The following is a 23829-nucleotide window of genomic DNA, read 5'->3' as shown; positions in this document are numbered from 1 at the left end:
ATCTCTGTTGTAATGTGAAAAGAGAAGCATGACTCTGAGTCATTTAAATGTTTTGACTGAATCCTAGGTTTGTCACTGAGCTGCTGTTTCATTTTGTTCAACCCACTGCAACTCAGTGCTTCTGTTTTGCCTGCTGCCTTTTGTTGGTATCTCTCATTTAAGCAGCATGTTCTGTGGAGGTCAGAATTGTTTCTTACTGGGCACTTGGCAAGGGCTTACAGGAATGTGATACCTGTTGGAAATTGATAAAAATACCCCCATTAACGGACAAAAGAAAAAAATATGTATTTTAAAATATTTTTCTTAATTTTAAAATCACAAAATGCCATTTCACATTGAAAGAGCACAAAGCATTAGTGTGACAGCATCAGGCTGAAACATTTTATAAAATCTGGGGGAAAAAAAGGCTCTGCCACCAGTGAAATTCTATCCAACCCCATAATCCAGAGAACAGACGCATTTCTGGCAAGCTTCTTTACTATTCGTTTGAAAGATTTGATCACATGTAGCACTATTGTCAGTAAGAGGAACTGATTGCTATAGTCTTACCTTGCCTTTCTTTACCAGAGAAGAATCCTGAAACACTTCTGCTCACAGAAGGCTTTTCACCTTCTGTCAGTAGATTGGATCAAACCTAATCTAGGCAAAAAGAAGTACTGTTGTCTTGGGAGAGATCCTACTTCTACCGTACCTGAATTTGTCCTCAGTTACTTAAGTATCAATGAAAAGAGGTTTTCAGTTCAGGAGGTAAAGGGATTCATTATATCTCATTCCCAGAAATGTCTACCTGATTGAGAAAGAGTCCCTTCAGGGGTAATGCTCATAAGCAGTCAGAGGCTGAGGGGGTGAAAAATGACCCATTTTAAAATTTATCTAATTAGCTACAAATGTGTAAATTGGGTGTTTTGCTAGATAGATTAGCGTAATTATCCTGGCACACCTATTCATGCTAGGAATGTCAGAAAACGAGATAACAGAGACACACAGTAAAAAATCACAGTGGTTCAGCCTGTTGACTGCCCTGACACAAAAGTGATTGTGCTATAGAGGAAAGAGAGAAGTCTGGAAAAAAACAAGGTAAGAGGAGCTGCTCCAAAGACAAAATATTGACAGCTGACCTACGAGTAAACTGAGAGAGATCCACCTTGGCCCAAGCTCCTGACACAAAAGTACTACAGAAAAACCATTCATGTGCATGCAGTGACTGCATAAAGGCATTATCCTTCTTCAGACACCAGCAATTAGATCTGAGGTATTTGTTGTAAGCTTTATATCTTTGGTTTTGCCTCCATCACTGAGCCGTTTTTAGAATGAGTTAAAGGATTTTTCTTCATCTCAAACGTGTTTCTTCTGATGGAGAATGGATTACTATTGTGTTGTGTGGTTACAGCTTTTCATGATCCATTGATAAATTAGATTCCACACATCTCCTGACATCAGTTACAAACTCCCCTGAAAGACAGTAGACAGCTATGAAATAGCTTTTCCCAAGAAGAACTTCCAGTGAAAAAAAATAAACAAAAGAAAATAAAGGATAAAGAAAATGGAAGAAAGAAAAGATAAAAATAGAAGCTAATATGGGACAGTTTCTTTATTCTTAATCTTGTTTTTGTAAGGGGTTCTGTCTAGGTATGCATCAGCTATGAAATTTATCAAGAGATTGGAGAAAAGAACAGCATTGCCAAGTAAACCTGAGAGCAATCAATGATCCCCCCCAGTCATTTCTTTCTGCACGGTGAGTGCTCCAGTTGTGCAGCTTGTTCCACTCACAGAAATAATATTGCAAAACTGGGGTTCATGGCCAGACTTCCTCAGTGTCCGTGCGTCACACAAAATCCAGTGGAAGCTAAACTTACCCTGTTGAATGCCTTCTTTACTCCTAACTCAGACTGTCTCCATACCCCATTCTGTAGGATTAGCTGAGTTTCCAGCTAATGGCATTTCTAAGTGTATCAAGTGTGCAATGTTAATTTCCCTAGCATCTCATTGACTTTTTAGTCAATATTGCTGCTATCCTTTCAGAACAACTCTCCTGTTCGAAGTATTGTAAATGAGTTTAATCACTGGAATGACCTGGTTTCCAGCAGGGATTTGCACCACTGGTAACAGTGCAGTCACCAGGTGACCAGCACCCCCAATGCCTGTTGATCCACCAGGGCTTTCAGTCATGTCTGCAGATTTTAACCCCAAGATTAAAACACCTTTAAGGGTATTCAAAACTGAATTTTTTTTTTAATTTTTTTTATTTTTCCCCAAATAGCTCATTTTTGAGTTGGAAAAGCCTGTTCCACAGAAATCTAAATTTTCCATGTGAAATATGTCAGTTATTACCTTTTTTTTTAAGGTCTAAGCACTAGATAGTGATCTTACTGGGACAAACTGCTTTACTGGCTTGTGAAATTTATCTTATTTAATTCAATGTATCATTTATAGTCCAGCAAGTCACCTCTATTATTACATCTTCCTCTTATGTTTCCATAATGTAAAATTGAAGGATTGAAATCAGGACACAATATTTTTATTTTAATAAAATGGAATGGTTGTGATTTATCTGAAATCATGATTTTTCTTTTTATTGTAAAGTTATGTCAGAAAAGCCTTATTTTTCCATTTGGAATAAAATCAGCCCCCAAAATGTGGCCATTTCAGATAGTTTGAAACTTCCAAGTGCTGTCGAGCTTTATCTGCCTGCTTATGCTAAAGTCATTTTATAGGTAAATGAGATTTCTCCCTTTGTTGATTTTGTCATGCTGCTTAAAAGGCAAACATTTGTCCTTGCAGAGGGCAATCAAATGGACTGGAGACCAGCAATCTGCTCCTAGCCTGTATTTCTGGCAGAGCAGAGAAGGTAAAGGGAGATGTATTCCCACATCTGTGGCATGTGGTGACTGGTGAACTTCCAACTTCAGAGCCACGCTCTTTACTCAAACGTGCTCCTTTGCTGTCAGTTCTTGGCATCCAAGAAAAGTGACTACTAGCACCCTCCACCTGGGGCAGGGGAGCTTGTCCTGGCTACGGTTGAGGGATGTTTGTTCTGAAGAAGTGGATTAGTATAAACATTTTTGTGTAGACACCAATGAAAGAAGAACTCAGTGTGACCCCAAGAGGCAAAAGGAGAAGAAAGTAGCTGGGAATTAAGTGGCTGAAAAGATAAAAAGAAATCCAGACCCTGCAATTAAGTGTTTTAAGCCTGTGAGAAATATCTGAGAGGTGGCATGAAAAAGAGTTAGAAGGTTCACACCAAAAAAACCGGGCTGCTTGCACTGCCAGCTCATGGCTTAAGGCCAGGCTCCCATCCAGCTGCCATTGCCATTATGGCCTGCAGGATACCTTAACTGTTATACATCTGGATGGATTTTAGCACTTTCCTGGTTAAATCCTATTTGCTTCCCCAAAGGTTTTGGTTCAGAGTGTGGTCTTGATTTTTGGAGTGAGAAATACTATTTTTAGTGGGCTTTCAGACTCTCTACTTGGTGTCATCTATTTCAGCATCTACCTAAATGAACATTAATGTGGCATTTTAAGAGCACTGCCTGTTGATGCACTGCATTTATGGTCAAGACATAGGCTCTTGGATGAACAGCAACAAATGTAGCCTGTAGCAATAAACAGGACATTCAAGAAAAGGTAACTGCTGAGGAAGCGGCATCAAACCAAGGCTAAGGTGCAGAGTTTATGTTCTAAGGAAACTGGTGAGGAAGTGTTATTTTTGATAACGACTACATGCTTTTTAAGACATGTGGGCACAGGCAGGGTATATTGGGCATGTCCTGATGTTCTTGATGCATCGAAAACTCACAGAAGTCAGGGCATGTCTTCGTTACGTGTGTTATTTTTTACAATTGGTTAGCACTGTGTACCCTCTGAGGGCTGACCCTCATAATCACGCAAGCTGAATTTATGTAGATTTTTGTTTGACTTACTGGAGATAGATCAAAAAAGACCTGCCTTTATAATCAGTTCAGTCCTCTGCTACAGCTGCCGATCACAGCCTTTCATACCTCTTAAGTCTTGTCCCTCCTATGCCAGCAGGAAACTTGCTTGAGAACCACTCTTCTCTTTTACTACATACATCTCCTCCTCACGTCTAGGCTATTTCTCTTTTAGTTGACACTTTCCCCAGGCTACACAGGTTTCTGTTTCTCTTCTTTCCATCCATTTGCAGATGGAAGTGCCTGTTTGCTCACACCCTTCTGAACAGACACCTGAATGTGAGTTTTTCACATTGCAGGTGAATGTCAGAAGGATGGTACTCCTAAAGGTCTGAGCTGAGGCTATCCTTGATTTAGCAGTCGGAAACTTAAATTGTTAAACATTAGAACATTTAAAGAAACTAGCTTTATAGACCCATCATTAATGCAGTCATGTGTGACATAGGAGAACCAGACTTTAGCCGCACTGCTCTGCCTAGCATTTAGTTACCTGTAAAGTTGAAGAATATTTCTTCTAAATAGCAGAGCTCTGGTGATGAGACACTGTAAAAGAGTAGCATGGGAGGGTTTGATCTTCCCAAGAATCTTCCAAGTAAATCCAGTGCCACTGTGGTGGGAAACCATACGTATTTGCATCAATGTCTCCCTGTGAACAGTTTCCTAGAAATATGCTATTAAAGCAGCTGCACTTCCCAGGACTTCCTACAAGTCAAAAATGCTCTCTGTAGAGCTGATGCTTGGCTCAACATAAGAGATAATAGAGCTGTAAAGCCTGGAGTCCTGTCTTCTTCAGAAAATTTCTCATCCTGCCAGGATGTCTATCAGGCAATTAAGGAAATCTAGACTTGAGGGTCAGAGGGTGGCCACTTTTTAACATCCAGCTGTTAAAAAGTGAAGACCTGAGCAGGTGTCCACCCCAAATAGGGTGGGAAGAGCATGACAAAGATGTTGCTCAGGATGGATGCCTTGTCTCCAAAAGCAAGTCCTTGTGCTCCATCCCATTGGCTTTGCCTATGTTTTTGAGAAATTTTGTCAACTGTCTGCGTTGCAGAAGCTACAGGTGGATGCATTGGTGCCGGCAGGAGCTATGCCAGTCCCTTCCTAATGTAGCACAAGAGCAGTAGTACTGATGCTGTGGGAATTAGTATTGTCAGTTCCTTCTTTTTTAACTCGGTTTGAAATGAGCTCAGTAAAACTGAAGAATGGCCTAATAGTTAGCTGCAATTTGGATGAATGTCAGGCAGTGCCTTTGGGTCTGTAGAAATCTGCAGTGATTAAACCACCTGCTTAAGGAACCTGTTTTGCTGAGCATTTTGAATCTGTGCTTTTAATGTCACTTTGGTATAGACTATGAGTACAGGGCACAAGATGGAGTCACTGTTGTTCTTTGAAATCAATGACCTATATCCATGGAAAATATTAAATGATGGACTATTGACTCCTAGATCCATAATACGTCTAACAAAGATCAGGCATGCAAAATAACTGATGAGAATGATTCCACAATTAACACACAGACAACCACACTTACCAAACTAAGTGAATTGCACTTACTGCACATTGATGTCTGCACTGATAAGGAGTTGAGGATTAGTGAATCTTTGTTACTAAAAAAAACCCCAAATATTAAAAAGGTGGAGCCTTGGAGGGAATGTAAGCAGTAACTGCCGATCTTTGGGCTGACAGGCTTTCCCTTCTTGTCTTTCTGTTTGCTGGTCTCAGTGGTGGCTTGCTGCCTGGAGGTAGATTTGCCTGGTTGTTCCCAAATTCCAAGCCATGTGGGGCGTTCTGCATTTTTTAAGGAATACATGATTTGAACCACTCTGTGGGTTCCTTAGCTGTTGTGTGTCATGCACCCCACACTTGGCAGCTATGGAGACAACAGGAGAGGCCTGGCAGAACTGGCACTGATTCACCATTCCTTTAAACAAATCTCAGTAATATTCCCAGCTGATATCAATAAAAATAAGAAGACTTAGTAAAATATTCTTGCGAACCTCTGTAAAATTCAGCTGAATGCCTATCATCTGGTATAACATCAAGTAGTTAGTTGGAGTTAATATAAATGGATTTACAGTGGCTGAAGGTGTGTTCCAATGCGATAAAACTGAATCTTTACACCAGAAGCTGCCACAATAGTTTTTAGCTCCCTTACTCACAAGTAAGTTCTTGCAGTTGTTACACTGAGTAAAGTTGCAACTTTATCCAGTGTAACAACAGTGAAGTGCTGGGAAAGCCTATGAAGATCAAAAGGTATTTCCAGATGCATACAAAGGAGAAAGTGCAAGAATAATGGGGTTGCTGATGTTGTTGCTGATGTTGTTACTGATGTGTGCAAATGTGACCAAGTACCCAAGTTAGGGACTGAGGCCTGCTGTCTTGGCTGCCGTTCTGTCCTGGTTTATCAGTAGCAGTCAGTTTTTCTCCTTCTTAGTAGCTGATGCAGCGCTGTGTTTTGACTTTCAGCCTCGGAATAATACTGATAAAGCCGATGTTTTCAGTTGCTGGTCAGAATGTTTACCCTGACCAAGGACTTTGTGAGTCTCATGCTCTGCCAGGGAGGAGGAGAAGCCGGGAGGAAGCAGGGACAGGACACCTGACCCAAACTAGCCAAAGAGGTATTCCATACCACAGCACATCATGCCCAGGAGGTAACTGGGAGTTACCCAGAAGGGCTAGAACGCTGCTGGGTGGGGGAGAGGTATTGGTCGGTGAGGTGTTGTATTCTCTTCCCTTGTTATTTCCTTTATCATAATTATTATTGGTGGTAGCAGTAGTGATTTGTGTTATACCTTAGTTATTAAACTGTTCTTATCTCAACCCGTGGGAGTTGCATTCTTTCGATTCTCCTCCCTGTTCCTCCAGGAGCGGGGGGAAGAAGGGGAGTGAGGGGTGGGGAAGTGGACTGCGTGGGTCTAATTTACGCCCTGGGTTTAAACCACAACACATTCAGTGCCAGAACAAAAAGGTGATTGGGACACTCTTTTCGATGGAGACCAAGTTCTACATTAGTGATCCTGGAGAAACACATGAGAGTAAATAAAGACAAGTCATCAAGTACACTATTTGCCCACAGCTACTGGGTATGCTTTGTATGCTGCAGGCTGGATAAGCATGTGCCATTTGCTGTCAGCACAGGTCTATCTAGATTGAAAGGAGATCTGTAGAGTGCAGTTGTAACCAGGGACAACCTTTTGTTTGTGCAAGAAGCTTTCTGACACTAATTGAACATTTTTTTATTTGGAAAGCAGACAATTCCTGACTACCTATGTGCTCCCAGATTTGCACAAATGGTTGATTACAAACCTCTTATGTTCTGAAAGAGTGAGAGGGAATTCCTTTTTTAGATGTGCTGAAATGACAGAAGTAGGCAATTCAAGTAATGGCCTGCTGGTAATTTTTTAAATATTGCTCTTCAGCAAAACTGCTAATGATGATGGTCTTTCCATGCTACCTTTAAAAGAGTACCCAGTATATTCTGAAAAGAGATTATCTTGGATACAGAGGGCCACTAGCTTGAATACTGTCCAAATCAAGAAATTATCTGTGACAATCAACCAACTCTGCCAGGCCACACAGAGATTAGTTGCTATATAAAGTTCCATGCTTTAAATTGAATGGCTAATGTACAAATATGAAATTACTCAGGAGATGAGACTTGATTTTTAGAGGAAGGATAAACTTTTAGTAGAGGTGGACCACCTCCTGGGGGCATAAGAACCATTGTTCTGGGTATCTTCTTGTCCTTTTAAAGCAGTTCATAAAAGCTGTCCAAGCATAGCTGATCTAAAATCCTTCAAACAACATTGACCAGCATAGTGGTGTCCACGTATAACTAGACACTGATCTGTTCCTAATTGTTGAGCTTTTCAGTTTGAACAGACAGAGACTTGTTCCCCATCAGAAAGTCATGAAGTTGGTCATCCCAGCCATTAGAGAAATACCTACTGATTTGGTGGCTTTTTTCATTACAAGCATATGCAGAAACAGAATGGCTATCAGTTGTCAGTATAGTTATAAGTACCACTAAATCTTCCCACATAATTCTGGGGATTCCCAAAGTATTCCAGGAATGAACATTTCATGGCTGACCCCATTTACAGATTAACAAACTTCTTGTGCATTAATAAAACATATACTGTATTATCTTTCTTCCTTCACCTGATTGCGTTGAGACAGTCTTATATTTTGTTAGTGTTTCTAGCACATTCATAGAAAATTTCCTCAAGAGAAGTGGAATGATGGATGAATCTTTACATTCAAAAAAGTGTCTTTACTGATGCCATAAAGAATTCTATAGAATCTGCTTTGGCTAAACTACCGAGTTTACGTTGCGGATGAGAATTTCTAGTATAAAACTTCATTATTGTGTTTTTATTTAACAATATAAAATGTTCATATCCACATTTCTTGGCAAGCAATATTCAGACATTATTTTAGCAGATCCTTTCGGAAGAAAAGTTTTGTCAGGTTCCAGGCACTGGCACTGAATATACTGTTAGTATGGAAATCACATATTACAAAAATCTCTTCATGTTACTGTTTAAACAAAGGTATTTCCTCATATAGGGCCAAAGAAGGATGTATGGATTGATATGGAGATGCTTCATAATAAATTTGAATAGTATATGCTGGGCTGAATATATTTAACTAAGCCAAACGGAGAACAAAACAAATCACCAGCAAGGCAGTGTGTTTTGCTAAGGCAGTGAAATACGGGTTTAAATCAGAGGGCCAAGACCTCAATAAATGTAAATGGGAGCAACCCCATGGCTTTCACTGGAGCTGGCTAAGGATCTTGCCCTCAGTTTTTAAGGTACTTTTAAGTATTGGATATAAACAACTTTCCACCATAGATACATTTTAGCTTAGAGTGGATTTTTCACTGCTCCAACTTACCTATTAATTACAGCAACATTTTGCTGCAATCCTTTGGATTAAAATGCTATTTCTAAGTGTCAGTTAATGGGTTTTAGTGAAAGCAATTTCTTAAACATTATGTACTCAGTTTAAATCTAACAGAGTAACTAAATATTAAAGTATCGGGGGGAAAATCTATATTGCTCTAATTTGTATTGTATGTTCTTTTCACCAAGTATAATTGCTATTGACTGCCTAAAGCAGCATTCTCCAAATCATGAGTAACCTGAAAAAAAGACAAATTGCAATTGCATGTAAAAAGCAGTGTCATGGCTTACCAGCATAAATATGGGATGAAGAGCCAAGAGTTATGCAATTTGAAGCTCTGCATCTGCTGGTTTTTCTCCCTTTCTTAGATAGGGATGTTAATGACTATCCAGCTCCCAGTGGTGTGAGAAGATCGTGAGCATAACAAATGCATGCATATTCTACTGGTAATGCAAACCACAACAGAGGGACTAAAACCAGATTGAACAACTGTTTGTATAAAGGATAAGGTGATGTTGTGTCACAGAATTTATTCTCACACAATGTTAGATGATAAATTCTGTTTTCTAAATTTCAGTGATGGGTCTCCCTCTTCAGTGCACAACAGGTTAGACTGCCATAGCCTTAGGAGAGTAGTGTTCACATTATTACGTGTGAATACAGGCGGAGGGGAGGAGCTGGTGTCCAAGTGTTGTGGTTTAAGCCCAGCCGGTAACCCAGAACCACGCAGCCGCTCGCTCACTCCACCACATCTTCCTCTCCCTGCTTCCGGAGGGATGGGAAGGAGAATTGAAAGAATGTAACTCCCACGGGTTGAGATAAGAGCAGTCCAGTAACTAAGGTATAACACAAACCACTGCTGCTACCGCCAATAATAATAATGATAAGGGAAATAACAAGGGAAGAGAATACAACCACTCATCACCCACCAACTGATACCCAACCCCTACCCGAGCGGTGATCTGGCCCTTCCAGGGAACTGCCCCCAGTTTATATACTGGGCATGACGTGCTGTGGTATGGAATACCTCTTTGGCTAGTTTGGGTCAGGCGTCCTGTCTCTGCTTCCTCCCGGCTTCTCCTCCTCCCTGGGAGAGCATGAGACTCAGGAAGTCCCCAGTCAGATTAAACATTACTGAGCAACAACTAAAAACATCGGCTTTATCAGTATTATTCCCAGGCTGAAAGTCAAAACCACAGCACTGCACCAGCTACTAAGAAGGAGAAAATGACTGCTACTGCTGAACCCAGGACACCAAGGTATCACTGGTATAAAGAAGACTTCAAAGGAAAAAAAAAAAAGGCAAAAATCACACCTTCCTTCGAATTCATAGGATTTTATCTTTATTATTTGGAAATAATAACATCTCCTGAGATATCACTTATATGAATCCCATTATTCTCTGTAATCATCCATATGGTTTTTGATATCCATCAAGAATCTGACTTTTAAGAGGCTAAACTATCATCAAGAGAGTTCTCTTGATGCTTTGCCCATTCTACCGAGTTAACCAAAACTTCATTACAGCCCTATATCTATCCATAAATAATGCATAAATAATGTCCTGCAGCTTCAGAAAACTCATCAGCAGCCTATAAAGATGGATGTCAAAGCCAGGGACCCTCATGCCCTCATCCTCAATGGTTATCGGCAACATTTTAATGAAATCTTACTGACCAGCTATGATGCTCTCACTCCCTTGTATTCACTGTCATGATCTGAAGAAATGGTCCCCATTCAGTTCATGGCAACTCAATGCACACGTATGAATGAAAACTTATTGTTGGAAGAGGAGGTATGAGCTGATGAATAACAACTTTTTATTCACAAACATGTAGACTTTAATATTTAACTGATGTCTGCCCCTTAATTTTTTGCTTTCTAAGTACTAAAACCTGATATTTATTTTAATTTTCTATAGCCAAAAAATATCCAAAGAAAATCAATCATTCTTTATGTGTTTAACTACTTGCTTTGAAGTTGGAAATGCTCTTATGCTAAGTGATGAAGCTTATGTACTATGCAATGCGTTCATTTTGTGATATATGTTTTGCAACCTGCCTTTACCTGTGCCCTGTCCGCAGGTCGATTTCCTCCTGGCAGGTGCAGATTTATGAGGGATAAAAAGAGAACTCAATCTTTCTCACCCTCAGCCCTTGGCTCACACTTTCCTTTCATGGCATCCACAGCACACATTTTCCCAAAGCAATGCTGCAGATTATTTCTGAGTCCCTGGTTGTCATATCAAAGGCAGACAGAGTTAGAAGCTGGGGCAGTCAGAGAGTTTGGGTCCTATGCCCACTCCTAGCTCTGCTTATTTTTGCACACCCACCACATGGAGGGGACAGAAAGACATGTCTCTCAGCTGAGATCTGGGAGATATCTGCTCTAGCTTTAAGTCCTACTTCTAGTTTGTTTTACTCCTTAGTAACCAGAAATAGCCTCCAATTCTCTCATAAAAGTCAACTTAACTTTTGAAGGTTTTCCTTTTTTTTTTTTTTTTTTTTAGCCTGTGTGGAATGCATTTGCTGAAAATTACGGTGTTGTAAGAGCCAAAATTAGTTGATTTTGGAAAAGGTAGCACGCATGTCCCAGGTTAACGCTGACGATTTTTCATGTATTTTTGTGGAAACCAGCTGAGCTAAATAACCTATACAACCTCAGGTCTATCTCATCCCTTCACTTCCTGTGCCTGGCCAAGGTGGGTTTTACAGCTGACTTTTGTGCTGAACTCAATAAGAAATGTTCAACCAGCCTGCACCAGCAAAAGGACAGTGACAGACAGCTGTAGGGTAATACTGTCTCGTATTAACACAGACATTTCTGCATGAACTTGTCTCCTTCTAAAGTAGAAACAGAAAGTTCAAGGGAGCTATAGAGGCTTAAGTTGTTTTGTGGCACTGGAGTTGGTAGATCTGAAAGCATAGCGACTCCTTGGGGCAGGACCATGTCTTTTTTGTTTAGTATTTTATCAAGCTTGGCATTCTGTAAGTAAATAAAAATAACAAGGATGCTATGGTGCATTAGTGTCTGTATCAGGAGCCCTTGGCTGGCTGCATTATGCGTGTCAGCACAGAGAGTATAGAAGCTCCTCTTAAGGAGCTGTGGCCAACAAAGATTGTTCAGCCAGCGGTGTGACAGGGGTGTGCACGATTGATTCTTGCAGTGCTGTTTACACTTTGCTTGCAGAGAAAGCAAACTAAAATGGTTTAGACAGGAATTTCTGAGGAAATCTGGGACCATCTGTGTTTATTGCTTTGCCTGTATTGCAAAAAAAGTATTCTTCACTAACTTCAGTTCATATTCAAATAGAATTAATATAGAGTTGTTAAGGTATAAGCGTGCAGCATGAATTCAAAATAGCAAGCAATGAGACAGTCAAATGCATCGATTGGAAAAAGATTCTTTGTTACAAAACTGCAGAATATAAAGATTCTAATAACAGGTAATAATAGAAGTTCTTGTTGTATATTTTGTAGGTATTTCTAGTGAATTATGGGCATTTTCCCTTATTACCTAAACATTTAGATTTAGCAGGTCTGCTTCTACTTTGCATCTCCTTCTATACAAGACAGCCTCTGCTGAATGTCAGATGATGGGATTATCAGTGTGATTTTTACTTTCACCCCACGTTCTCTCAAGTCAGCGATGAAGATGGAAGAGTTAGTTTGCTACTTGAAAAATGTTATAGGTAGGAACATTTTTGGAAAAGGTCTCTGGATCTGCAATCTGTGTGTCAGAGTCGACTTTGTTAGTGAATTTCAACAGTTCTTTGAAGCTGCTGATTGCCAGGAGCTGGGACAATCCACAGAGGAGAGAATAATTCAGTCCTTTCTGCTGTGGCTTTTATATTCTTTCACCAGGCAACAGTTATTGGCAGGTGTTGGAGACAGGATATTAAGTTAAACAAACCTCTAGTCTGACCCCATAGGGCAGTTCTTTCAGTTTTATTTAGAGCCACATCTCAGCAGTGGAAGAGTCCATAGCCTGATCCATTACCCAGTTAAAAGAACATGTTGCAACTCACTTAAAAGCAAATGCAGTCTTAAATTACACATATAGCAGCTAAAAGTAGCCTCAGCTTAAATTAAAGGGCATGCTTTCCCAGAGGGGCAGCTAGCTCTGGCCGTTCAGAAAAAGTCTTTTCCTGTGTGGGAGATTCTTTTTTTAAGGCCATATCTACTTATGCCAAAATGCTTCCTGCTTCAGAGGCTGTGCTAACGCAAGCAAAAAAAGGAAGGGTGAAGTATTACACACTGCTATTACACACTATTTAAACAAATATCCTTTTTATGGACCTATGGAGGTTTTTTGGTTTGTTTTCTTTTTTTAAGACAGAGCAGCCTTTTGGCAGGAGGATAATAAGAACTCCAGAAGGAATCCAACATGGTGCTTTTTTATCATGCTGCCAGGGTTTCATGGGAAAGCCAGGACTGTGGAAAATGCTTTCAGCTGTGGTTCACAATAACACCTATCATCTGCCTGCATGTGGGTCTCCAGTGAGGAGCTAGGCAAGTGTTTTGTGCTAGCCATACAAAGCAAAGATAACTCAAAGTGAGGATTACTACATCTGTAAGAAAATGCTTAGGTAGGGGGCAGCCATCTGGGCTAATGATTATTTTTGTAACAAGTATTCTGAGAGAAAAGGGTTTGTTAGGTCATTTGCAGGGTCTAGGGAGAGAGGAGAGGAGAGGAGAGGCAAGAAGAGGCGAGGAGAGGCGAGGAAAGGCGAGGAAAGTCGAGAAAAGGAAAGGGCGAAAGGTAGAACTTGGACAGCATTTTCAGGATCAGAGGTGTGAATTCAAATGCCTGCCTTTGGACAGATACTAAATACCTTTGTTGGATCTGTTTTTAAAGCTGCAACACAACAAATAGAAAGGCTTCGGTGCTGGGAAGCTCAACCTCAGATACAGAAGTGTTCCTCAGTGCTAACATGCATGTGCGGGTCCAAATCAGCAATAACGTGACCCAAAGGAGAATGCATGGTACAGATCTGCTTGGTGTGCCTTTCCTGCTCTCTCCCTCCTGAAAGCTAATCACACATTTTGTTTCATTTTTCTATGCAGCTACTTCAAAGCCTCATTCTTACTCAGTTCGCACTTCACCTCTTGGGTGTATTTTGTTTCTGTTGTTCTCATTGTGCTGGCTAAATAAGGCAGGAAGCCTAATAAATTCAAATAACATTTCTGATTGGCTTAACATCAGTTTAACTATCTAGAATAATTTAGTGTTATTGGATACTTTATATGATGAGTCCATGATGTTTAGACTAGAAAATAATAAAATGCACTCAATTGATTAAGCTCTTTGTAGAAGTGTAAGAATTAACATACTGTCTAATGGCAAATAATTTATAATTACCAAGAAGAGCTGATAAAAGGGTTCAGTGCTATTGACTGCCTGACTCGACGACCTTGATAAGCAAGCTGCTTTAAAAGAAAAGTCGTAGGTTGAACATAACTCTGTTAAAGGCATGAGATGACTTTAACACTTGGTCTCTTGAATGGGATGCTGCTGTTCTGACAGACAGTCCCAAAGTGTTGCCTTCAGAGACTAGCACATGCTTGAGACTGAGGGGCATGTTGCTAGTCTGACTGGCAACACATTCCCAAGTGGAAATTTGCCCTGCAAGCAAAATCTATGTTTTGAAATGAAGTAGTACAGAGATATTTATAAAGCAACTTTCTGCAGGATTTCGGCCTGTACTTCATTAACTGCACTTATGAGAGTAGGAAGATGAGTTATGCAGTGGTGTTTGCTATACTCTGTGCACTGTAGTTGGAGATACAGTCTGGTTTCTTTCACATATTTCTCTGATGTGACAGCTGTTCAAGCCAAATTTAAGGTTAGAAATAACTTGTAGAAATATAGGAATGTGAGTAGATCACAGCTCATGGAGAGGGAAAGGTACTGCATGGAAACTGAAAGACGCTGATGTGGCAGGAGGGCTCTTTTGAAGAACATTCCCTATTCACATTGATCAGTTGTGGCTGGCAAGTCCTCATTTAGTTCAGAGCTCCCTCATCTCTGACTGAAGACATTGAAAAAAAATTCTGGTTGTTCACTTGTTCTGCTGATGTGGACCTATGCACACCAGCTTTCTGCTTTTCCCACACTTTCACTCTAGTAAGTAATAAGGTCTGGTTAAGTGTTTCACACAAGAGGGGAGCAAGCCTGTGGCTGTCACTGGCACGTAGCAGATTTGTAACAGCCACAGATCTGGCATTTCAAGTCCAAATACAACAAACTGACATGCTTTCACGAAAAGTCTTTAGCCTACAGAACAGGATAAAGATGATGAAGGAGGACAAGTCCCTGGAAAGTTAAGGAGTATAACAAATGCATCCTTTATTTGCCTATGCTTTTGCAGATTTCTTTTGGAGTGGGATGGATAGATTTTACTCCTTTAGGAAGGTAGAAAAACTTGGATTCTTACCCTCTGTTGTTGAAATGTTGAGATCCTCAGTTTCAAAATGGACCCTTTGAATGTGTCATCCCTTCTGCCCTTGTTCTGACACAGCAGAACAATTGGTTTGAATGCTTGCCTCTAGCCATGCTCTTTTCAATCATCAACTCAAGGTTTCTTGCAGTCAGATCAAAGAAATGGAGCTTTTACGGTTTTGAAAACACTTCTTAGGAGAACTGTGCTCAGCTGACATTTATATCTGGGCACGCAGCAGACACTAATAAGAATAGGAATTGCTGGCACTATATGCAAAAAAATGGCTACATTCCCCATATATTTTTACTGTATTTGCTAGGTGTCTCATTAGAAGGAATGAAGCTGTGATGATGGACTATCTATCCAACCACTGCAGCAAATCATGTAGCACCAAAACTGCTTTGCTAAGAAGCAGAACAATTCTCATTTTCAAAAATAAAGTCTCATTGCTTTCAAGACTGGAATGCAATAGTTTGAATGCATCTTGCGTGTCGTAAGGGCTCAGTCTGGACAAGTGAGCAGAGGCTGGTTATGTTTCATTCTAAGATCACAAAATTTTGCATGTTACTGCTAATTAAAAATACCAGAGAAGACACTTTAAGTTCGCATTGCTACAGATGAGAAATGTGATGTAAACTTGGAACCATGAAAGTTTAAAATCTCCTAAAACCTTGGGGTTTTAAACTTGCCTAATTATGTAGTGCAGCATAAGCCTAATTCATATAGTTAAACAGTTCAGAACATATACATATATACTTATGCAACATATAAGTAATTCCTTAAAATATCTTCAAAGCTGACTAATTTGTCATAGCAGAGAAGAGCCTATGACAATAATATGTACTGATATACATGATATACTACTAATAGTATTAATACGAACTAGTACTATCTTGTTTCAAATACATAAACTCATGTTGTATAACTGGGTTTGAAACAGAGAGGAGTTCATAGGAACAAGTTATCTAACAATTAAGATTCTTCCTGTTCTTGGAATGCCTGATTTTATTTGCTCTTGAAGATTATTTGAAGAATATCTCTCTAAAGCTCACTCTGCGGATAAATTCCAAATATTTGATATTTTCAATTGTAGGTTTCATTATCATTGGTCTTATCAGTGATATCGTGTATTCTATTTCCCAGATGAAATGACTACAACTTTTTTCTGAGATCCTTGGAATTAAATTCATCTGAGTTAGTCATGCTAGGCTCTCTTTCCACACAGATTTAGACACTTCCATAATATGAATCATGACCTCCTAAACCAAATACTTAAAACAGATCTGGTGATTCACATCTAACAGGGTCTGCTTTTCTCCTTTAGCTACAAAGGGATTACAGGGTGACTAGCTTGGGTGTTGATGTCCACACTGTCAAAGTCTGAAGCTAGCTGACAGGAATCCCACTCTTGATTTGATTTATATATAATTTGATTATATTTGCATTAAAGAGTGCTGTAAAATTATTTTTTCAGGAACTTTATTATTCTTAAAAGCTAAGCATGATGGAAATGTAGACTGGTATATAGTAGAGGAACAGCTCTCTAAGTGATGGGTGACAGCCTAGCACTTGTCAGGACTGAGTTCATGTAAAGTTGCAGATTTCTTCTCTGACCTCAGGCAGATCACATGAAGTCAGTTTCCCTGAAAGGAAGAAGTGCTTAACAATTTTTCTGCCTCAGAAGAACTTTTCTGGGATTAATACAATGGTTCTGTGAGGGGATCTATTTATCTTTCTATTCAGATGACTTAGAGCAGATGAGTTTTTAAAATTCACAAATGCTTATGGAGTTAAAAAGATTTGCTTCACAAGGAAAAATGAGCTAGTCCGTCTTTGTAGGCAACTTTTCACTGCCTGAGTTTTAAAGACTATCATGTTACAAAAAAAACTTAGTATCAAAGATGGAACAGCGAGTTGGGAAGAAGTGCAGCTGGTGTAAGATTTCTGCTTTCTAGATCACATGATAAAGTAGGCTCACATGTGTGCTGTGGAAAAAAGTGACTACATAGGTTCTCTGACTTAGCAAGAATTTGTGAAGTCACGTCTGAGACATACTATATGTGCCATCTCTGAATGAGGAAAGAAAAGTCATCCATCCTTTGGAAAAGTTAGCACCCATTGTCGCCTTTTACTTAAGACAGAAGCCTTCCCTGATTACCATAGTCTTTCAAAGATAATCAAGACTGGCATCACAATGATTCTGGCCAGCTCCCTGAGTATTTGAGGGTGTCTCCCATCAGATCCCAGGGGCTGGTTTATGTCCAGTTTGTTAAGTGTTCTTACCTCCTTCACCAAGAGTAAGTTTTCCTTGCTTCAGACCTTCCCCTTGGTCTCTGGTGCCTGAGGTACTGAAGGATGGTCTTGCCAGTAAAAATAGAGATGGAGAAGTCATGGTGACCTTGGCCTTCTCCATGGCTTTTTGTAGAGGTCCTCGTTTCCATTCAGCAGCAGACTCACATTTTCCTTAGTCTTCCTTTTGCTACTGTTGCTGCTGTTGTACCTGTAGTAGCTCTTTTTTTTGCCCTTCATGTCCTTTGCCAGACAGAGCTCCCAATGAGTTTTGGCTTCCTAATCTCATTGCTCCACACTTGGACAGTGTCTTTATTCCTCCTGGGTGCCTGACCCATGTTTCCCAACTCCTGTATACTTCCTTTTTATGTTGGAGTTTTGTCAGGAGCAGTTTGTTCATCCATGCAAGCCTCTTTTGCTTCACAGGGCTGGATGGATCATTCTAGATCTTGGAGGAGGTGATCCTTGAAAGTCAGTCAGCTCTCCTGGAACTGTTCCCATGGGACGCTTCTAAGCAGGTCTCTGAAAAAAGTCCTCTCTTATGAAGTCTATCGTTGTGATCCTGCCATTTGCCTTGATCCCCCCAGCATTCTGAACTCTAACTTGTCTTCATTCATGAATTTATGATGCTGTGGTGCATCACTCTTTTTTGTCTTTATATACAAATTTAATTGGTGTATATTTTCTAGTGCAAGACTGATCTTTGTCTCCTGGTCCTGCTGCTCCATTGGGACTGGAATTTAGCCTGCTGTAACAGGGTAGTAACTGGAGTAGTTCTACAAGATCGAACAACGTGGAATAAACCTGGCCTAAGGTGAGAATAGGACCCCCCAGTCCTTGTAACAGAACTAACACTGACTTCTATTACACAGTCTTCTGAAGGATCCTATGATTTTTTTTTTTTATTTTTTTTTGTGCCTGAACTACCTTTATTTTATTAAAGTAATGAAATAATACATCTTTACCAACTCCTCAATGCCCTTTATATTAACAAAGCATGCATTATTTCATCTCTGTCTAATTAATATCCTGTTTAATAGGTATCTCACTTCATGTTAGGTTCCTGTATTCTTAAGAATTTTTACTAATTTAATTGAGAGCAGTCTCAAATTAATTGTATAATTAATCTTGTCAAATTAGGTAACATTCATACAGCACCTTATTAAAGAAACTTGAATATTTTAAATTACCATGCTATTAGGCATTAATAAAGAAGTTCTTCCTCTGTATTGTTCTGCTTTATATCACAAAGAAGGTAATTGCAATATAAATTGCAATATAAAAGCTAAGTTCTATAGTACATTAATAATTAGATACACATTATTCCCCATTAAAGCTTTTTCTCTTATTAATTCAATCATAGAATGGATAAGCCTTTTTTAAAACAGGAATAATAACCTCCCCCCCCAAATACTAGGAACGAACTATTGTGCTGATGCCTGAACAATAAGATGGATAGAACCCGAGCTGTTGCTTGACTGATGTCTCAGAGAAGCAGGTTTCTCAGAAACCTAGTGATGTGCTATAAACCACTTAAAGACATATGTAGCTGTGGAAAGCTTTCTTTGCATCTCATGTTGCAAGAAAGTGACAAGAAATCTGTCATTTTCTTGATTGAAAGTGAAGAGGTGTGTTCCTTGATATGCTCCTGATGATTACAGAGCACAGCAGCCTCCTTGCAGAACCTGAACCAGTTGCCCCCAGACACCTCTGGAGGTGACCATAAGGCTGATGTACAGGACTGGGTAATGGGAGGTGGCGGCTGTGAGTACGAAGGGAGAGTGGGTGGGCTGAGCAGAGGGGAATGGATAATGAGAAGCGCTATCAATTTTTTATGAGTATATGGAAATTGTACTCAAGGTCAGAAAGCCCAAATACTATATTATATCTGTGGGTGCCAAAGAGATTTTCATTTATGTAATACATTGGTCTACTATTTTAAATCTTTAATCTTAGTGCCTGTAGTTGTGTATACTAAAAGTGCCTATTAGATTAAATACTTTAGGCACAAGAAATCATCCACGCGTGAATGCTGAATGAGTAAAACAGCACTTCACATAGGGACATATGCTTGGGTATAATGTGTGGGATACAATAAATTGCAATGTCAGCCATATATGTAGAACAGCCTGTTCTGATAAATTCAAAGTTACTGCTGAGAGGGAAAACCATAAACTAGCAGTGTGAAAGCTGTTCTCACCAGACAGCCAGAATTATTGGCAAATTACAGGTGCATCACATGAGAGTTCACTTAGTTGTCTCTGTGAACATGTTCTACCATGGGGCAGTAGATTACCTGCTGTCCTGGGTTCAGCAGTAGCAGTCATTTTCTCCTTCTTAGTAGCTGGTGCAGTGCTGTGTTTTTGACTTTCAGCCTGGGAACAGTGCTGATAACACCGATGTTTTTAGTTGTTGCTCAGTAATGGTTACTCTGACTGGGGACTTTGTGAGTCTCATGCTCTGCCAGGGAGGAGGAGAAGCTGGGAGGAAGCAGAAATAGGACACCTGACCCAAACTAGCCACAGAGGTATTCCATACCACAGCACATCATGCCCAGTATATAAGCTGGGGGCAGTTACCCGGAAGGGCTAGTTCACTGCTGGGTCGTGAGGTGTTGTATTCTCTTCCCTTGTTATCTCCCTTATCATTATTATTATTGATGGTAGCAGCAGTGGTTTTGTGTTATACATTAGTTACTGGACTGCTCTTATCTCAACCTGTGGGAGTTACATTCTTCTGATTCTCCTTCCCATCCCTCCGGGAGTGGGGGGAGGAAGGGTGAGTGAACAAGCTGCATGGCCGGTTTTAAACCATGACACCTGCCTTGGGCAGCTGCCCGTGCAAGGTAAGGAAAGGCTAAGAAATGTCATTTCTTTCCACCGCTTCCTCTTACACTCTTCTCATCTCTTCCCTAGGTAAAATCACCCCTGGATTAGCTGTAAGTGCTCTCAGCCATGGTCTTTGGAGTACATTTGAAGCAGCTTTGTCAGCTCAGCTCTAGGTCTCTTAAACACAGGTTTGTGAATAGCAGCTCATTTACTTATTTATTCATACAATTGAACAGGAGAAATGTGTTTTAAAACAAACCAGAATATTTTATCTATGCCATTTAAAGTAAAAGGGGGAGAGGGAAGTGGGGGCAGTAGATGTTGAATTGAAACATTGCATTCAGCCTGACACCAAGTGTTCTCATTTGTTATTTGAGGCTAGACCTTTCCCATTGTCTTTTTATTTAGCCCTGTTTTCCACAGGAAGAAAAAAAAGTCCTATTTCAGAGCAGAAATCAAGATTTGTTTTGAAATGTTACCAAAAAACCCCTCCTTCATTTTTCTTGGTGGAGGCTAATCACCAAACATGATCAACATTTGCAAATAGGGCTTATCTCCCTCTCCTTCCCCAAATCTGAACATTTATTCTTTGTCTCTCTCTATCACCTTTACAATTATTTTTTCTGTTTGGTGGGTTGGTTGGTTGGTTGGTTTTGGGGTATTTTTGGTGACTAAGCTGGCATTGAGCACTTTTCCCTCAGCTCTGCCCTTGGGAGCCCATGATTCCAATGGCCAGCCTAGTAGATCGATAGAATCAGAATCAGAATCAGATAGATATGATGCAGCTGTCTTCTGGAATGGGGATCTCTGCTGCCACTTCATATTTATTTGTCAAAAACAGGATGTTCACAGGATGCACTATCAAAGAATCCTTTTCCCACTTACTCTCTTTTGAGGACAGACATTTCCAGATTTATTCTTGTGTGGTAGGGATTGTGATAAAGCACCTAGTTGGTTCAAACAATGTGCTATAGTCCAATAAAACATTAAAGCCTAAGAGGGTAGGCAAACCTGCAAAAGTTGCAAAGTTGTGAAAGCCTTAAAGTTCTCTTTTTCCAACAAGAAGAGTATTAGATAAGACGAGGTGCTGCAAAACACTGATAAAAACTACAACAAGAATTCCTCTGAATTATAGGACTTCATAGCTCAGCAGGCAGTGTGCTGCCATCCTGACGAGAGGCATGAGGAGATGGCTTGTGAAGACAAGTGGAAGAAAAAAAAACAGGCTTAACACAACACGTCGCAAAGAAACAACTTCAAAGTTTTAATCATCAATTCTGATTTTTAACCCTACTGGAAAAAATGGCATATACTGTGAAATCCAGTGTGCTACACATCCGTGTAGCTGTTACTTAAGTGAGTAATTACTGTGGGAGTGACACTCCCATTACCAGGTCTTGGGCAGTTAAACACTGAGCGGGAGCTACATGATCACTGAAGAGTGAAATGTAGACAAGGTATTGTGTTGGACTTCCTTCACTTTCAGCCTGGTTGTAATCTTCAGGCACTGGGACTTGTATTTTTTACAAGCATATGAGCCCTTTGCAGCTCTATTTGCCCCCTTCAAAGAGTGTGGGATGTAATGTGTGTCTGTTGCTAGTGATATTTTTCTTTGTAATTCAGTATGGTTTGAATATGACGGAGTTCAGTTCTTGCTGCTTTTTTGCAGAGCTGTCATTCTGATTTGTTTGTGGGTTGTTGTTGGTTCGGGGTTTATTTTTGCTGTGTATAATGATATCTGAATAACCCTGGTGTATCCTTTCTCCCCCTTGTAATCTGTAATATTGGCCTTTCTGCACTGCACTACTTCTCTTGGAGATTTGACTTCAGTCTTGTCAGACAGCCACACAGCTCATCCTGTCACTGGCCTCCTGCCGGTAAGACTGACAACGTCAGACTGCACATCTTACCCTCCAAAGAGGAAAGGGGGAGAAAACATCCCAGAGATATATTTCCTCTGTTGCTGTTATTAAAATCAATCTTGTTCACCTGCAGGGTTTCTCTTATTATTTTAAACATTTTTCCCCCACAGTCATTCCACATTATCGTTCAATGTTAATAAAACTGGTTGCTTGCAGTGAGGAGAAAAAGTGGGTTTTTTTTATCAGGTGTATATTAGCAGAACATGCTGAGTCCAATTGCTGCTTCTTGCAGTTAGTCATTTGTTTCTTACAGCTCCTCTCCCTCCTCCTCAACATCCCACTTTCTAAAGCAAATAGATTTTGGAAGAGAAGTCTGAACACAGATGTCAAGCCCTAGAGTTGTACTGCAGTCAATTGGATCACACAAGACGTACCTGTTTCCTTAGGGCTTGGAGCTGATCTATTTCAAGGTCTTGAATCCTCCAAGTCACTGTGCATTTGGCCACAAGATCCACCCTCGTAAATTGCTAGTGTCAGGATCAGTTTTGAACTGCAGAGCAATAGACAATAAACAAGAACAAGTTTACAGAACTATCTGGGCTTCTTTTAATGCTTTTGTTTGAAACAATGTTATTCATGATGTATTCGGTAATACGAGAAAAGCCTTCCACTAGAAACAATCCCTAAATTCATGATCTCTTTAAGACTTTGACCTAGAGCAAATGTCATATTCATGTTCACGTACTTAGCTTAAATGTTGTCCAGGTCTGTGATACACACAGAAGAAATATTTGTGGAAAACTTTAGGTACTTAGGAAGGAATTGGGCTGGTGCTTGGTGCTGCCTGGTGCTTGGTAGAGCTTTTGGAGCAGAGATGAAAGCAAAATCTTGAGCCTTAAGAAAGAACTTACTTATTTCTGCCATGATCAGATTCATCCCCAGAGGCAATTCTCAGCACATGCCAGAAAAGAAAAGTCTGATAAACCTCCACCCTTTTGTGATACTCAAGTAAAGATGATGAAATTCTGTTGCAAGCACTGGCACAGAGAGTTTCTCTGACAAACAAGTCAGTGAGCTGAAGTAGTTAGTTGCATGGGAAATGTATGCTTAGATGGATAATATTATCACATCATCGGTGGATGGGCTGTGAGAATCAACATATACAAATCATTTTGAGGAGTACAGGTGGAAGACTCCACATACCAAGTATACTGGAGAACAGAAGGCTGATGTGGATTCAGCTTTTTTTGTAAGTACAGACTCCCTATGGACCTTTGGACATGTGACTGATTTTATCTCTTTTGAGCGGAAATGAACCTTATAATTCCAAAATGTACCCCAGCTGCTGATTTGCCACCTGTGCTTTCAGAAAAGAACTTTGGCTAACTCAGTTTTCCCCCCACAGCTCTTGTTACGTCCCAGTCCTAAAGCTTCTGCTGAGGATGATGTCTCAGTTTTGTTCTGCTGTTCTGAACCACTGTTGCTTTCTGAGAAAGTAGTATTTCTGCTCCCCAACATCACAAATCATTTTCTTAAAGAGAAACCAAACCAGCACACAGGGTAAATTC

Source organism: Psittacula echo (assembly GCF_963264785.1).
Source record: "Psittacula echo genome assembly, chromosome: 4".
In the NCBI taxonomy this organism is placed as follows: Eukaryota; Metazoa; Chordata; class Aves; order Psittaciformes; family Psittacidae; genus Psittacula; species Psittacula echo.
This window is presented reverse-complemented; position numbering follows the sequence as displayed.